The following is a 13,974-nucleotide window of genomic DNA, read 5'->3' as shown; positions in this document are numbered from 1 at the left end:
AATTTCACACCAGGAACCATTTTCACCAAATAAATGGGTGGGGACACAATACCCAGTATCTCAGAATCAAATCCTTTCCTGGACCAATTAGTTTCACATGGCAACATACTACCACAGAGTAGACGCTCAATAAATACCTGTTGAGTAAAAGAATATGTTGTTTCTTAAACCATACTTCCAGTTTATTGAGGGCTATAACTTTCACTTTGGGGTCCTTCTCATCAGACTTCACTGCTTTTGTTGGTCAACGATGGAATCTATTGTATCCTTTTGTTACAGACTGAATGTTTGTGACTCCTGAAAATTCACATGTTGAAATTTAACCCTCAATGTGATGGCATTAGGAGGGAGCGGCTTTACTAAGTGATTAGGTCATGATGGGAGAGCACTCATGAATGGGATTAGTATCCTTATAAAAAAGATCCCAGAGAGCTTTTTTGCCCTTTCTCTCTGCCATGTGAGGATGAAACAAGAAAACAGCCGTCTGCAACCTGGAAGAGGGTCCTCAATACACCCTGACCATGCTCACACCCTGATCTCCAGCTTCCAGAACTGAGAAATAAATTTTTGTTGTTTATAAGCCACCTAGTCTGTGGTATTGTTATAGCAGCCTCAACTGATTGTGACACCCTTTGATCCCCTAAGCTGCACTTCTAGGAATCAGACCCAAGAGGATAAACAAGAGGCTCTTTTATTTTGAGAGACAAAGAAGAAGAAGCAAAAGGAAAAGGAGGAAAAGTAAAGAAAAAAAAAGATGTGGACACTGCACTTTCCATTTACTTGGGTTTAACAGTAAAAATAGAGCATTTTTGAACCAAGAAATAAATCGTTTGGAGGAACTCCTGCATTTATTTCTCACTTAAAAATTAACACCTTCAGTTCATGCTGCCAGAGCCTTTTCCAATATCCAACACGTGGTCACAGTTGGTTCACACATAGTATCCCCTCATAGATAGGATAAAATCAGTTAACTGGACACATGAGCTAATAATTGTTAGAGACAGGCCATTACACTCATAGGCTCTCTCTCCTCTACAGCTGGTAAGAACATAACCTGAAACAACCTCTTGAAGGGCAGAGTGGCCATCTGGTTTCAGAGACTGAAATGCGTGTCTTTCCTTTGATCTCCTGAGTCTACTCCTAGGAATGAAATGCAAGGAAATCATCTGAAAGGCAGACAAGAATTTAGGTGCCAGCACATTCTTTGCATTTCTCATGCTAACAAAATTTAGCAAACAACTTCAATGTGAAGAATAGTTAAATAAACTGTGGTTCAGCCATTTGGTGGACTATGAAGCACAGAATAATAAAAATCCTATCTCTAACATATATTTCATGGTAAGGGAAAATGTTCATAATAAAACACTAAATAAAAAGCCAGATTCAAAACTGTATATAAACAGTATTGCCAATTTGTCTAAAAAAAAAATAGACAAACTACTTTATCTTTACATATGTGCATATAAAAGACTGTAAGGACATATATGCTCCAAAATACTAAGTAGCTAACCAAGATGTTATCCCTGACTACTAGAATTATTTTTCACTTTCTTCTTTATACTTTATCTTTTCCAAATGAACATACATTCTTTTCATCAGAAGAAGAAAAGGAACTTTCTGAGTGAATAAATTTTTAAATCTATGTTCACTTCAGGAAATTGATTTGTAATATCTATAATAGTCAAATCACCCCCAGAGAAGTGACAATTCATTAAAACACAACAAAACAGAAAATTCTAAAGAATAACATGACACACATTCCAAAATAGAACTCCAGTCACTACCAGGAGGCTTTTCCTTATATTTAACCCATTCCCTCCCACTATAATCTATGCCATTTAAGTCATTATTAGTCTTTGAATCCCTGGGTGGGTAGCATAGTGCCTGACACAGAGGAATCACCCAAATGTTTATTTAATTTCAACAGCAACCACTAGTCAAGTAAGGAAACCATGGTTTCATTATTCCCTTAGATGTTCTTGTCCTCCTTCTTTAAGCAATGGTGCCCCTTTGTTCTGGCTAATTTATGCTGCCTCCTCCTAGCTCTGACGGGGCTATCAGTCATTCACAGTCCCCTGGTCCCCTGACCAGACACAGGGACTGTTCAGGGAGAGGGGATATGGGCCAAGCAAGGTAAAAGTCCAGAAAGAGATATGGGGATATACAAGGAGAGAAGTACTACCTCCCAAAGTGCCACAAATGCCAAAGTGTGAGCAATTGCCTTCTAAAGCATCTGGGGGCCATCTTTTCCAGCCATACGAAGGAAGCCATGTCTGCAGGAGAACAAAAGGAGGCCAACCGGCAAAGGGAAGGAGGGCTATGAATGAAGAGAGACAAGGCTAGGGCTGCAGAATGATGCCAAAGGCCAAAAGGAGCTGAGACCAATCAGAGCACAGACAGGGAGAATTCTAGAAGCCTAGAAACCCCAGTTCCAGCACTGAGGGCCCCATTTCTGCAATTTAGCCTCAATTCTGGCTTTCCCAGCTATGGTAAGACAATAAATTCCCATTTTTCATAGGCTGATTTGATTTGGGTGACAACCATGTCCTGACTTCTTTGTATCTGTAACAACCATAAACATGTAATATTAAGTTTGAATCCTTAAGAAATATTGCATAAGGAAAAAAACACTGCTTTGTTTCTAAAAGATTAGGGAAAGGCCATGCCTGAAAAACTTATTTATTAAAATAGCTGAAAACATCTGAAAAGTTGCCAAGCTAATTCACACTGATTATAAAGTTGATGATAAAAATCTCTCATAAAAAATTTCAAATTTTTAACTTTAAAATTTTTTTAAGGCAAAGCTTATAGAATTGGAACATAAAAATCTATATATTTACAGATGGAAGGCATTTATACTAGCACATTAGTTTAAAATGTGACTTCTAGGGGCGCCTGGGTGGCTCAATTGACTAAGCATACGACTTCGGCTCAGGTCATAATCTCACAGTCCGTGAGTTTGAGCTCTGCGTCGAGCAGAGACATCAGCACAGAGTCTGTAGCCTGCTTCAGATTCTGTGTCTCCCTCTCTCTGACCCTCCCCCATTCATGCTCTGTCTCAAAAATAAATAAACATTAAAAAAAATTTTAATGTGACTTCGAAAAGGCTGGTAGATTCTCTATTCAATTAGGTAATCTAAAAAGACTAGTTAACATGCTCACAATTAAAGAATGAACTGAAAGCTCATTTCATCTCAGGGTCCCATCTTCTCTCAAGTTAGCATACAAAGGCCCACAGTGGACACACAGATGTTAGCTGCAATTCTTCCATGATTTCTCCTCAAAGAGGTCATGATTTTCAAAGTACATAACTAAAAGGATTGTTTTAAATCAACTGAGAAAGTTGTCATTTAAAAAAAAAAAAGCAGGGGGATATTCTGATAGGTAGAAGCTCCAGTGTGCACTGTATGTAGATTCGAACATTCTGCCTAAGCATTATTAATGACCCATAAACCATAAGATGAAACACAATACCATGAGCAGGACACCTTAAGCTAATGGAGTCTTGTAAATTAGAAGGCAATGCCTGAAAGAAAGTAGATTGAGAACTAAAAATACATATTAAAAATTCAGATCAGTTGGGCACCAGACCAAAAAAGCCATCTAAATAATAATTAGAAGGTGAGTTCATTTAAGTTAGGGCTTACTTGAAAACTATACCTTGGGACAGAAAAACAACTTTGTCTTTGCTACTCTGCTGTGAGCCATCCTTCCATTCATTCATTCTTTCATTCACTGAATGAACAAACACTTTTGTATGCAGTTGTGCACCAAGCATGGGAGACATGGGGTAAACAGCATGGGTGGGCCTTGGCTCTCATGCAGCTTATAGTCTACAAAAGAAAGCAAAACAATTCACAAGTAATTATAATGGCATCAGGTTCTTTTTTTTTTTTTTTATGTTTATTTACTTTTGAGAGAAAAGAGAGAGAGACACAGAGGCATGAGCAGGGGAGGGACAGAGAGGGAGACACAGAATCCAAAGCAGGCTCCAGGCTCTGAGCTGTCAGCACAGAGCCTGACGCAGGGCTCGAACCCACAGACCACGAGATCATGACCTGAGCTGAAGTCAGACGCTCACCTGACTGAGCAACCCAGGCGCCCCAAGCATCAAGTAGTTTTTAAAAACGATAATAGAAGTATCTATCTTAGCTCATAGGCAGTTCAAGCAAGTAAGTATACTGAAGCTGGGTTCTTAAGGGAGAGAAATGTTAATTAGGTGAGGCAGGGTGAGGGAAGAGCATCTCAGATAAAAGGAACACCAAGTGAAAAATATCAGAGGAGAGGAATAGGGAGTATTAAAGGTACTTAGAGAAGTCTAGGAAAGAAAGACAACATAGTGCAGTGAGTAAGAGTATGGACTCTGGAGCCAGTGGACATGAGATTGAATCCCTCTGCCTGACATTTACTAGCTGTGTGAGCCTGAGCAAGTAACTTAACCTCTCTGTCCTTCCTATTTAAAACAGGAGTAATAATTCCTATACAATAGGATTATTATAACAGTGCCTGGCACATGAAAAAGTGCTGAGTATTGTGGTTGGAACAATGACAAAAGGGGAGAGTAGCAGGAGATTGAGGAAGGGTAGATGGGGCCAAATCACACAAGGACTTGGTGAGAAGAAACATAAGCAGACTAGGTCTTTTTAAAGATCCCACTGGCTGTAATAAGGATGACTGATGGGGGTGTGGTGATGAATGCAGACATACCAGCAGGCCAGTAAAAAAGCTTCTGTGGTGTGTGGCTTAAAAGGAAAAAAAAAGGTCAATGTAAACAGTGCTGAGGCTTTGAATAATGTTTAAACAACACCATTACTCTACATGTCTAAGATTTCAATTTTATCACTAATAACAAAACTTAATAGAAAAGGCAAATACTGACCCATTGATCATTTATTACTCTAATTCCTGTTAAAAAAAACTCAACTGATATTTTATAACCTCAGAATATCAATATGGGCCTAGGAGGTATGGTCAAGGCATAGTCTTATGACACTTCAAAAAAAAAAAAAAAAAACTAATTTGAATGGACCAGTACTTGAGGCAAAGTCTCAGGACCAGGCAGGCCCAGCTCAACCTGGCCCTAATGGTACATAAACCAAAGGAGACTTAATAAATGCCTCAAACTCCCAGCTACCTCATTTTCTTCCACGTTTTTTCCTTCTGGAAAATAGGATCTTCCTTTAAAGGAATGACTGCCAACAGGCTTGATCCACATCTGCAGACCAGGAAAGCACATGTCCAGAGTGCCAAACCACAGTTCCCACATTCTCACTACCAGGTAAATGCCAGCCTTTCAGCACAAAGATAAGAGCTCAGGTTTAGGAATCAAGGAGCTCAGACACACGTTTAAGTCCTGGCTCTACCATACACTTTTATGTGACCCTAAATAAGTTGCTTAACCTCTCTCTAATCCTCAGGGTCCTCATCTGCAAAATGGAGAAAGCAATTTCACCTATCTCCAAGGGCTGTTGTGAGGACATCTTAATATACTATTTATAAAAGCACTTAGCATAGATTCTCATACAGAGTAAGCACTTACTAAATGGAACTTATGATTATTATCTGTCTGTGGTTCCTGCGATGCCACCAAAATTGGGGTTTAGAAGAGGTAAAGAAAGAAAACACTGCTGGTAAATTAGTCACCTGTTTTGGAAAAGTAGCATATAAACTAATGGTGAAGACACACCTAACCCCATGCCCCAGTCTTCCACCCTAGGGGAGCACCCAACTGAAGTGCATCCCAGGTACACCAAGAGACAAAAACAAGAAAGCTCACAGGAGTATCATTCATAACAGCCCAAAGCTAGAAACAACTCAAATGTCCATCAATAGTAAAATGGAAAAATAAATGATGAACTGATGGTATATTTATATAACAGAATACCACGTGGTGCCAAAAATGAAGAAATTATGATTATACTCCAAAACAAGATGACTCTCTCAAATCCAATGCTGAATGAAAGAAGCCAGACACAAAAGAATAAGTAAGACTAGGCAGTATAGTTTTGTATAAAGTTCAAAAACAGGCAAATTAACTCTATTGTTTAAGGATGTATATGTAGGTGGTAAAAGAGTAAAGAAAAGAAGGAAATTACCATGAAGTAAGAGTAATGGTTTGTTTTGGGGAGTCGTGAGGGGGGGGGGCTGTGATTGGGAAGGAGAACATGGGGCTTCTAAGGTTCTGTTTCTTGATCTGGATGATCATTATGTGAGTGTTACATTGATTCATTAAGCTCTATGTTTAGGTTTTATACAATTCTTACATGTTTTCGATATTGTAAAATAGCTGAAAAACTAATCTGCCTGCCCCACCTAATCCATGCCCTCTTTCCAGGAGTGTCAAAGGACTGGAGAATGTGGTTTATGCAGCTAGCTCTGACTTTCTGAACCCTGTCTGCTTGAGACAAAATCCTAGTGGGGGCTGACAGGCAGGGAGGATGCAAGAGAGGTGAGCAGGTGAACCCACCACCTAGGACTGTCTTGACAGAACTGTCTACCCTTTCCAGCCCAGTCTCAAGGGATACTCCCAGGGTCAGCTCCTGTCCTGTATCATGTCACTTCTGAGACATTAAATGAAGAAAACTGAATGAAAGGCTTATAATCAGCACAAGCAAGGAATGAGGGACACAAGGAGAAATGCCACATGAACTATTCATTCAACATATACAAAGTACCAGGCCACAGTCATTGTCCCAGGAATAGGCATATGACTCAAGCAGAGCCAAACTGCTTCTCTAAAATTCATATAGACATATTGGGGGAAAGAAGCACCTTTTTCCCTGAGGCTGCCAAGCCTCAAGGAAATGAGTTTGGAATAAGTTTGGAGCTTCTGGCAGCCACTTTCTCCAACTCTGTGGGGAAGCCATGTCTGCAAGTAAAAAAATAAGGCTGAAAAAGAGAAGGAGGGCTGAGATCTGGAGAGAGAGAAGGCAAAGTCCTGAGAATAAGGCTTCATGCCAAAAGGAGCAGAGGCCAGCAAAAGCCTAGAGGGTTTGGAAGCCTTGAGACCCCAGTTCCACCACTGGTGCTCTGATTTCTGCAAAATAAGCTCAATTCTGCCCTTCCCGGCTATGGTGAGAAAACATGGGTCAGCTTTTGTGCTCAATTCTAATAATACAGAAGTAAGTAATATATACTTCCTCTAAGGATGTCACAGTTTAACTAGGAAAATAGGTGTCAAACAGCACTATGATAGTCATATGGAGGTGGAGCATCTTAACCAGACTGGACGAGAGGGAAGGGTCAGGGGAGGATTTTGGAGGAATGACCTGTTGGCTGAACCCTACATAATGCTTTGGATTCATCAGGGAAAAGAGAGGAGAAAAGGTGGTCAAGGCAATGGGAAAGGGGCAGGGGGGATGCAACTTGAGCAAAGGTGGGGAGTAAGAAAAGGAATTTGGGGGGATGCTAAGAGTACTCCAGTATTCCTGGAGTGAAGTGAGGTTGGCAGGAGAAGCCAGAAAGGTGGGTCATAAAAGAGCTTAGAGCCACATAAAGGAGTCTGGACTTGGTCATGAAGGGTCACAAAGGGAGCCTCTGAAAAGCTTCAATCAAGGTAAAACAGAGTCCAAATTTCCTTTAGAAAGAGCAAGATGTCTCCTAAGGACACTGACAGCAGGAAGATATCCCACCTTTCTCCCTACCTTCCTTCTTCCCTCCCTCTCTCCCTCTCTCCTCCCCAATGGCCTGAATGTCTAAAATTCCCATCAGCCTAAACACATTCATTTCTTGCAACTGTCACCCTATTATGTAAGCAATAGGGACAGCATCAGTTAATGACAAGAGCAGCAGACCAGCTGTTCAGAGAGCTTGGTTCTAATCCTGCCCCACAACTCCTAGGCCCTGTGAGCTAGAGCAAGCCACCCATGCCTTTGGCCCCATCTTCTCCAGGGCAAAATGAGGAGTAATGAGATCATGTATACACACTTCACACAGCTCTTGTGAGAAGTGTGTTAAAGTGGGTCAAAAATCACATGCCCAGCATCTTTGAATCTGCCAAAGAACTTTAGTAAAAGTAGCATCCTGACGCAGAATAGCATTCCATGGCACACTTTGTTTTCTTATTAGTGAAAATTATACTAATCCTATCATTTGGTAAATATGTACAAACATGGAATCTAAATTTTATTTAAGTAAATTAACAAAGACTTCTCAGACCTATAAATGTCCAATATTATATCTGCAGTAATCTGTTTTGACTTTATTATTTTCTCTCTAAAAGACAGCATTAAATACTACCACTGAGAAAATTTACATTGATAGATACCTAATACTTAGCTGAAATGAAAAAAAAAAAAAAGAAAAGAAAAGATGTTAAAATATGCTTAAAGAACAAGCCTTAATAAAAGAATACAGATAACCAGACAAAGTTCTCCACAGGTAATAAAGCACTGGTACCTCAGCAGGGTATCAAAATCCCTCAGGAAAAACCAATGTTTCCTGAAATTAGGTAGCAATTTTGTCTCTAAGATGAAACTGCACAAACCTAGTGGTATAATCATTGAGACTTTGGGTTTTTTTAATCTAACTAATTTCCAGAGCATATTTTTCAAGCATTATTAATTGCCTAGGGGCAAGTTTTCTTTTAATGGCATGCACAATAGTCTGACAATTGCCCACAAGGTGGCACCAAATTCATGTCCAGAAGACAACCAAGGGAATTTTTTTTTTTAATTGTAAAGCAGATGTTCAAATACTCAACAGTTCCTTTATAGCTTATGCTCAAACAATGAGCCAGATTTATAGGTATTAGCTTCCCCTTATTCCTACATGATACAAAAGTTAAAAGTATTGTTGCCTGTAAGAAAAATTTTTAAGTAGACAGACCTTTTCTCAAGATAGACCTGTTCTACTTCTGTGCAGTTTTCACCAAAATAAAAAGTATGTAAGTCCAAAAATAAATGTCCGACTTCTCAGTGGGGAAAAATCCTGAAGCTAATTTAATACACGGAATGATACCCAGAAGTTGATCATTCTTCCCTTTGTTTTACATTTTATTTGACTGAGCTTAGATGAGCCAGCGTAAATCTTTAAAGAGCTGAATGTTATTTAAGAATTGAAACAGATTTGCAATTAATACTTAATGTAACAGGTCATGGTTATTTTAAAAAGATGAGATCTATTATTGGAGACCTTCTCCTTTCTACCCACTCCATCCTCTTCCATTTTACAAAGGCTATTCTAAGGTGAACTGGTCCAGGCTGGCATGAGCTCTGGGAACCCATAATGAAAGTCTTTCTGGGAAGAGACACAATGCATCACTATTGCGTTAAGGGATATTTCTGCCAATTAAAAACAGAGCGCTCTGGGCCTAAGCCCCTGGGAGCCAAGCCTTCCATTTCGAAAAAGCAGAGGTTGTGCACAATGATAGATAAACCTCAAAGGGCCCAGCTTCCTGTTAGCATGAGAAGAGAAAGCTAACCTGTTAGGATAAGTTTATTTGTTCCCATTTGCAACATCCACCACAGGTAAGAGTGCTTATTTATGAAGGGCTTGTGTCATGAGGTCATCTACCTTTTAGAAGAAAAAGCTGAAAGAAAATAACAAGGTAGATGAATTCCATTGTAAGACCACCTAGCTACCTATCACCAAATACCATCCCACTAGGGCATGCCTAAGAAGGTTCTCTAATCCTATTAGCAATCCTGAATCATTTGTTTAGCCCCAGAACATTGCTGCACCAAGGAAACATCCTTAATTGCAACCCTTTGGCTTCTAATTATTTGTGATCCCTGAAATCACAAGGTAAACTTCCTGGTCACTTATTTCTATTTCCTAAGCAAGACATCACACACCCATAGACCACATACACACAAGTGGTTTGAGATCTCAGGCACAAGGCCTTCTGGGAGGCTTGTGAAGGTGCTTTCTATAGCTCATGTTGCCCACTTAGGCCGACATTCCCAAAGGCTGGCTGAAGAGGCAGAGAGGCAAAGGGGAGCAAGGGTATGGTGGCATTAACAATGATCATAGTGCTCCTCATTTGTCACTGCATTCTAAAAACCTACAGTCTCCACCCTGCTGCCCTGCCTCTCCCTTCACATGAGGAACACAGAACTCCAGCTTCTCAGAGATGCAACTCTCTTCCAAACAGTCTGAGCTCAACCTGGCAGACATTTTAGCTCAAATGTTCCAGACCGCTTTAAAAATGCTGCACAAAGACTTTCTTGCCCTGATTTTTAAGCCAACAATACTACTATTGACATCACAAAATTTAGAAGAAATTCACACAATAAAATACTATAACCATAAAAGCATGTATCGCTTCTCTTAATTCACTAAGCAATGCAAGAACTGTAAGACTTTAACAGGGAAGTGGCATAATGAAGCTTCAATGTTGGAATCCATAATAATAATAATAAATATTCCTAGTGATGCAGCTTTTGATTGAAATAGGTAGGAAATTACCATTAATTACACATTTTCCATGTACCAGCTACTGTGCTAATAAGGATGTGTCAATTTCCATTTAAAAATGATTTCATAACTGCAAACTTCCAAAGGACTCATGGCAAATCCTTGAGTGTTCCCCTCTGTTGCATTCAACACACATTAACCATGAGGCTGCATCATGCACCATGAGGGACATGGAGATGAAGCATTCTGGTCTCTGCTCTCAGAGGACTCACACTCCAGTAGGGGAGGATAATTACCACAAGGCACCTGCGAGGTATGTGTCAGGTACTGCTAAGGAGGGAGTGATTATTCATCCATGTATCTAGACTTCATCTTTATTAGAACAATCCTTAATTGAAGAAAGAGGGATAAAATGGGAGTGCAAAATTGAATAGACTGGAGTAGAGAGAGAAGTCATTAAGAATCTAAAGAAATGATCATCTATGGGATGAGGAAATGACCTCTGAGGATCTTTTTAGCTCACAGAGGTAAAATAAATTCTCCAAGGAAGGGGGAGTTCACTCTGATGAAGTTTAAGCCCCTTGGCCTATCTCTGCCTGATCTTCCCTTTGCCCCCACCCAGGCCCTGGGGTTGCCCACTTCCCTTCCTTTTGAACTTTACCAAAGCTAAGCACTTGCCAGGCCATACAGGCTTTCTTGCCTTCATGCCACATGCTCCTTCTCCACCAGGTTTATCCCGATCTGTCCTTAAGGTACCATCTCCTTTGGGCAGCCTTCCAAGATCACACACACACATACACACACACCACAGCCAACATTTCCCCACTAGACTACACAAGTCATGAGAGCAGGGACTTTGTCCTACTAATCACTTTGTCTCTAATGCCTGCCACATAATCAGTACGTAATAATTGTTCAAATTATAGAATTTTAATGTTTAGATAATTTTCTCTCCCAAAAGACTGTAAGCTCATACAGGACCAAAAGTGTCTGACTTCCTAAAAGTGACTTACTAAAAGAAATGTTCACTGAATAAATAAACAGCAAACATTAGGCCACAAAAAAGAGTTGTCTAAATTGTTGTTCCTTATTGTAAAGTTGGGTTTTTTAATCATAAATTTCCTTCCCTCACAAAGTCTTATCGTCATTAGCTTTACAAATTCTGTTTGTATTCAAAAGCCACAATATCATGCCAGACTGAAGAATGCAATAACAACAAAGAAAGGATTACTTATTTCAATAATCCTATCTGTTGAAATTTAACATTTTTTTTTCCCCCTGAGAATACACTGCATGATCCCTGGCTCCTAACCCAGCTATGCCTGTGTTACTAGGACTTATCAGAGCAAACAGGCAGAGAGAGGCAGATGGGTATTTCAAATACCACATAAAATAAAATATCCTTTCACATTTGTAAAATAAATATAATTTCATTGCTCATATATCCTGGATAAAGTGGCAAGACAAACAGCAAAGAAAACAAATGTAAGAAAAGGACGCAAGGCCTCTCAGAATGCCTAATAACCTAGGTTGAACTCACCATTTGAGCCTTCAAGCCCTGGAACACAACCAGGCCTCCACTGCCCAGGGAAGAGCCCTTCCTTCCTGCTCCTCCTCTTCTTTTCCACCCTCCCTGATTAGTACACTGAGGGAGCCTGACAGCAACACCCCTTCATATGGTCTGTTGAGCACAAAGCTCACAATTACTGTAACCAATAACCAAGTGCCCTAATGTCTGCCTCCAAGAAATGCCTGCACCATCACTCAGAATGAAGAGCCCAAAGCTACTCCCTACCCCGCCCCCTTCGCACCAAAATCTCAAGAAGTAACAAAGAAAAGAGAACCATTCTTTAATAATAAAAGGTGGGCCCTGACACCAAAATATGGTGTATTTACTTTGAAAATGAGGTTGAGTTGTTCTCTCAGTAGCTTTTTTCTGTTATAAAGCCACCCCACCACACCATTAACCCGAAGCAACTAAGAAATCAGAATTGGAGTATTTTCACTAATGGCACATCTGTTGATTCCATCATGTCCTGGTGACAGCAGATCTTTCACTCAACAATGATTGACTGCCTACTATGTGCCAAAGGTCATTACCCTGTAACTTCTATTCATCTGTTAGATAATATTTCAGGGACAGAGCCCTGTATTCCCAGTTCTAATCACAGTAACTGTCACTCAAGAAGTGAAGAGATGTACAACAAACCTTTGTGGGATGTACTGATGAAACCCTTGTGGGATGTGTTAATGAAAAGCAAACATACCAGTTCCCAATGCGCATGTTCATTCTCATCAAGGCCACTTATAGCACCAAGCCACGTTTTGAGGATCCAGTTTACATTCTCTGAAAACAATTAAATCTGAATACAGGTTTGCCTTTAATGCACTTTGTTCAATCATTCATTCAGCAGCATTTATTGAACATCTACTTTATGTCAATCCCTGAAGACATGAACACTAAGAAAGAAAGACACAGCCCAGCTCTCATGGAGTTTACAATCTAGTTTTCACTAAGCCAAATGGTACCCAAAGAAGTTGCAGGGGCTGTGAAGGTATAACACAGGTGCGCTGGTTCCACTGAGGCAGGGAAATGAAAACAACTAGTCTATGGAAACTATCATTTGTAGGGTAAAAGAGAAAATGACACTGGGGTAGTGTAGAGGTGAGGCAAGGTTGTCTAAAAGTAATGAGACATTTACACAAAGAGGAAGACTGCACAATCACACTTGGGAACACTATGAGATAGTTGAACACACGCAGGACAGTCATCTGTAAGCATATACCCTGGAACATAGAGGGTTTATTAGGTGTATGAGGCCCTGAATGGCCTCTGAGAATCTGAGAATTCTGCAACACTCACTTCCCACCCTGCCTATTGCCTATGCCAGGCCAAGAGGAGGAAGAAAGTCATCTCACACAGCTCTCAAAGCCTCATTCTCTCTATTATTTGGAGACCTGCCCCTCACCCCACAGAGGCCAAAATCACCCAAAGGGACATCATCCCGGAGAAGGAATCACTGAGCCATAGGATATGATTTTTTTTAGGGTTTTGATGCATTCTGTCCATTTCATTTTGGCTTCTTATATTACTAAAAATCTCTATAAAACAGAATTCAGTAAAACACTTGGAATAAAAAAAATTACTATGTATATTAAAAGAGCTGCCCTTTCTGAATTTGCTAACATATTTTTAGAGACTAAACTGTGGTCTCCATGGTTGTGTCACTCATTTTTAAACTCCTACCTGCTAACTGGAACATTTTAAAAACTGATCTTGTCCAATTACATGTGATTATCAAAATAATATCCCTCATCCCTTTATAAGACAATGACAATAAAAAATAACTTTTCACTGACACTGACTGAAAAGTACTTTAATCACCTAAGCCTTGGCTAAAATACAAAGTCTTTGATGTGATGCATACTATCCTCCCCTCAAAAAGAATAACAATCATAATATTAGTAAATTTTGTTATTGAACTTAAATTGTTCGCTTTTTGTATTTCTTTTTATTTGAGTACAGGTGATGCACAATGCTACATTAGTTTTAGGTGTACAACACAGTGATTCAACAAGTTTGTACATTATGTTATGTTCATCACAAGGGTAGCTACT

At 39.8% G+C, this 13,974-nt stretch overlaps 1 protein-coding gene across 7 annotated transcripts in view; it reads right to left on the bottom strand.

Moving 5' to 3' along the window:
• ERC2 (ELKS/RAB6-interacting/CAST family member 2) overlaps window positions 1-13,974 on the bottom strand; it is a 915,804-nt gene that overhangs the window by 779,286 nt on the left and 122,544 nt on the right. The window lies entirely within an intron of this gene.

Source organism: Acinonyx jubatus, chromosome A2 (assembly GCF_027475565.1).
Source record: "Acinonyx jubatus isolate Ajub_Pintada_27869175 chromosome A2, VMU_Ajub_asm_v1.0, whole genome shotgun sequence".
NCBI classification, from domain to species: domain Eukaryota; kingdom Metazoa; phylum Chordata; class Mammalia; order Carnivora; family Felidae; genus Acinonyx; species Acinonyx jubatus.
This window is presented reverse-complemented; position numbering and strand designations above follow the sequence as displayed.